The following is a 4,825-nucleotide window of genomic DNA, read 5'->3' as shown; positions in this document are numbered from 1 at the left end:
GGAAAAGAGAAAGTCAAATTGTCTCTATTTGCAGATGACATGATTGTATAGATAGAAGACCCCATCATCTCAGCCCCAAATCTCCTTAAGATGATAAGCAACTTCAGCAAAGTCCCAGGATACAGAATCAATGTGCAAAAATCACAAGCATTCCTATATACCAATAACAGACAAACAGAGAGCCAAATCAACAGCGAACTCCCATTCACAATTGCTACAAAAAGAATAAACGACCCAGGAATACAACTAGCAAAGGATGTGAAGGACCTCTTCAAGAAGAACTATAAACCACTGCTCAAGGAAATAAGAAAGGACACAAGCAGATGGAAAAATATTCCATGCTCATGATTAGAAAGAATCAATATTGTGAAATGGCCATACTGCCCAAAGTAATTTATAGATTCAATGCTATCCCCATCAAACTGCCATTGACCTTCTTCACAGAACTGGAAAAAACCACTTTATACTTCATATGGAACCAAAAATGAGCCTGCATAGCCAAGACAATCCTAAGTAAAATGAACAAAGTAAAAAGAACAAAGCATCACACTACCTGACTTCAAACTATACTATAAGGCTACAGTAATCAAAACAGCATGATACTGGTATCAAAACAGAGATATAGACCAATGGAACAGGACAGAGGCCTCTGAAGTAATGCCACACACCTACAGCCATCTGATCTTTGACAAACCTGACAAAAACAAGCAATGGGGAAAGGATTCCCTGTTTAATAAACGGCATTGGGAAAACTGGCTAACCATGTGCAGACAGCTGAAAGTGGACCCATTCCTTACACCTTATACAAAAATTAACTCCAGATGGATTAAATATTTAAATATAAGACCTAACACCATAAAAACCCTAGAAGAAAACCTAGGCAATACCATTTAGGACATAAGCATAGGCAAGGACTTCATCACCGAAACATCAAAAGCAATGGCAACAAAAGCCAAAATAGACAAAGGGGATCTATTAAGAGTTTCTGCATAGCAAAAGAAACAATCATTAGAGTGAACCAGCAATTAAAAAATGTCTGCAAGCTACCATCTGACAAAGGGTTAATATCCAGAATCTACAAAGAACTCAAACAAATTTACAAGAAATAAACAACCCACCAAAAAGTGGGCAAAGGATATGAACAGGCACTTTTCAAAAGAAGACATTTATGTGGCCAATAAACATGAGAAAATGCTCATTATCACTGGTCATTGGAGAAATGCAAATCAAAACCACATTGAGATACCATCTCACACCAGTTAGAATGGTGATCTCTAAAAAATCTGGAGATAACAGATGCTGGAGAGGATGTGGAGAAATAGGAACACTTTTACACTGTTGTTGGGAGTGTAAATTAGTACAACCATTGTGGAAGACAGTGTGGTGATTCCTCAAGGACCTAGAAATAGAAATACCATTTGACCCAGCAATCCCATTATTGGGTTTATACCCAAAGGATTATAAATCATTCTATTATAAAGACACATGCACACCTATGTTCACTGTGGCGCTGTTTACAATAGCAAAGACTTGGAACCAACCCAAATGCCCATCAAGAATGGACTGGATAAAGAAAATGTGGCACATATACACCATAAAACACTATGCAGCCATAAAAAAGGATGAGTTCATGTTCTTTGCAGGGATATGGATGAATCTGGAAACCATCATTCTCAGCAAACTGACACAAGAACAGAAAACCAAACACTGCATGTTCTTACTCATAAGTGGGTGTTGAACAATGAGAACACATGACAATCCTGCAAGATCTGAACATGTGCCCCAGAACTTAAAGCATAATAAAAATTGTTTGTACATTCTGGATATTAGCCCTTTGTCTAATGGGTCTGTGGGGGGTTGGGGACTAGGGGAGTGATAGCAGGGGGTGGGGAAGTTGGGGAGGGATAACATTAGGAGAAATACCTAATGTGGGTGATGGGGGGATGGAGGCAGCAAACCACCATGGCATGTGTATACCTATGTGACAATACTGCACGATCTGCACATGTACCCCAGAACTTAAAGTATAATAAAAAATAAAAAAAAATAATAAAAGAGAGTTCAAACTATCCCTGTTTGCAGACATGATTCTATATCTAGAAAACCTCACAGTCTCTGCCCCAACAATCCTTAAGCTGGTAAATAATTTTAGCAAAATTTCAGGATAGAAAATCAATGTGCAAATATTACTAGAACTCATATATGCCAACGACAGTGAAGCATAGGGCCAAATCAGGAATGGAATTCCATTCATAATTTCCATAAAAAGAATAAAATACCTAGAAATCCAGTTAGCCAGGGAGGTGAAAGTTTGTTACAATGAGAATTACAAAACATTGCTTAAAAAATCAGTGATTATCTAAACAAATGGAAAAACATCCCATGCTCATGGATAGCAAATATCATTACCATTAAAACAGCCATAATGCCCAAAGAAATGTACAGATTCAATGCTATTCCTATTGAACTACCAATGACATCCTTCACAGAATTAGAAAAAACCATTTTCAAATGCATATGGAATCAAAAATGAATTTAATAACCAAGACAATTGTAAGCAGAAAGAACAAAGCTGCAAGCATCACATTACTCAACTTCAAGCTGTACTACAGGGCCACAGTAACCAAACAGCATGGTTCATGTACAAGAACAGACACATAGACCAGTAGAGCAAAATAGAGAGCCCAGAAATAAGGTTGCATATCTACAACCCTCTGATCTTCAACAAAGCTAACCAAACAAGCAATGGAAAAATGACTTCCTATTCAAGAAATGGTTCCAGGATAGCTGGCTAGCCATATGCAAATGATTGAACTTGAACCCCTTCCTGGCTTTACGTAGAAAAATCAACTAAAGATGGGTAAAAACTTAAATGTAAAACCCCAAACTATAGAAACCCTGGAAGACTACCTAGGCAATACCATTCTGAATATAGGAATGGACAAAAGGTTCATAACGAAGATGCCAAAAGCAATCACAAGAAAAGCAAACACTGACAAATGGATCTATTTAAACTAAAGGCCTTCTGCACAGCAACAGAAACTATCAACAGTGTCAACAGGGAACCTACAGAATGGCAGAAATTATTTGCAAATTATGTATCTGAAAAGGTCTAATACCTAGCATCTATAAGGAACTTTAACAACTTTACAAGAAAAGAAAACGCAACCCCATAAAAAAAAAAAAAAAAAAGAGGGGGGCCAAGGGTGGGGATGATGGGCCCTGCCTGTAATTCCAGCACTTTGGATGGCTGAGGGAGGCGGACTGCTTGAGCCCAGAAGGTCAAGACCAGCCTGGGCAATATGGTAAAACCCTGCGTCTACGAAAAATAGAAAAATTGGTCGGGTGTTGTTGCACGCACCTGTCATCCCCGCTACTCAGGAGGCTGAGCAGGGGGATTGCCTGAGTGAGACAGAGGTTGCAGTGAGCTGAGATTGCACGACTGCATTCAGCCTGGGTGTCAGAGTAAGACCTTGACTCAAAAAAAAAAAAAAAAAAAAAGTAGACAAAGGACCAGAACAGACACTTTTCAAAAGAAGACATACATGCGGCCAAAAAGCATTTGAAAAGAAGCTCAACATCCCTGAACGTTAAAAAAATGCAAATCAAAACCACAATGAGATATACCATCTCTCACCAGTCAGAATGGCTAATATTCAAAAGTCAAAAAATAACATGCTGGCGAGCTTGTAAAGAAAAGGGAACACTCACACATTGTTGGTGGCAGTGTAAATTTGAGGAATCATCACATTGTGAAAAGCAACGTGATGATTCCTCAAACAGCTAAAACAGAACTACCACTCAATGCAGATATCCCGTCACTGGGTATATACCCAAAAGAATATACATTATTCTATCATAAAAACATGTGCATGTGAATGATTATTACATTATTCACAATAGCAAAGACACAGATTCAACCTAAATGCCCATAAAAGACAGACTGCATAGAGAAAATGTGGTGCATATACACCATAGAATTCTATGCAGCCTCAAAAAGAATGAGATTATGTCTTTTGCAGAAACATAGATGGAGCCGGAGGCCATTATCCTTAGCAAACTAATGTGGAAACACAAAACCAAATACTGCATGTTCTCATTAGAAGTGTGAGCTAAATGATGAGGCTCATGGACACCAAGAGGGGAACAACACACACTGGGGCCTACTTGAGGGTGGAGGGTGAAAGGTGGGACAGGAGCAAAAAACAAAACTGTTGGGTACTAGGCTTAGTACCTGGATGATGAAATAATCTGTACCACAAACCACCATGACACGAGTTTCCCTGCACATGTATCCCTGAACCTCAAATAAAAGTTCAAAAACCAAAAACAAACAATCTCACCTTTCTTTGGAATCTGCAGGAGAAACAGTGTCTCTGAAACTTTGATTCACATGGACACCAGGAGAAAGAAGAGGGTATAGCTAGAGCCCAGGTGTGTGACAGACAGATGAGAGCAGCCCTCACCTGGTAGAGCCAAGGGGCCTAGCGTGGGGCAGGTTCATGCAAGGACCTTCTCTACCTCTCTCCCCGATCACCCTGAGGATCAAAGCAGTGTTGTCCCAGAATCTTTAAAGGCAAAAAGAAAGATTACCTTCAAGAGTCAACGCCTTTTCCAAGAATTCCCACCTTAAATTTTTTTTTAACCGTTGTACAAACTGGGAAAATGTACACCTTCTGAGTAGATTCTGCACAGTGGAGAAAAGGCTCGAGAGGCATAAAGGCTGGGCTTTACAATCATTCCTCACAACATCATCCTTATTTATGCATTTCCCTGGTAACTCAATCCACAGCCTGGTACCCACCCCTGCCCCCTCCCCCACTGT

Source organism: Sapajus apella, unplaced genomic scaffold (genome assembly GCF_009761245.1).
Source record: "Sapajus apella isolate SASKATOON/1434 unplaced genomic scaffold, GSC_monkey_1.0 scaffold68, whole genome shotgun sequence".
In the NCBI taxonomy this organism is placed as follows: Eukaryota; Metazoa; Chordata; class Mammalia; order Primates; family Cebidae; genus Sapajus; species Sapajus apella.
The sequence above is the reverse complement of the archived record's forward strand: the minus strand, read 5'-3'. Positions refer to the sequence as shown.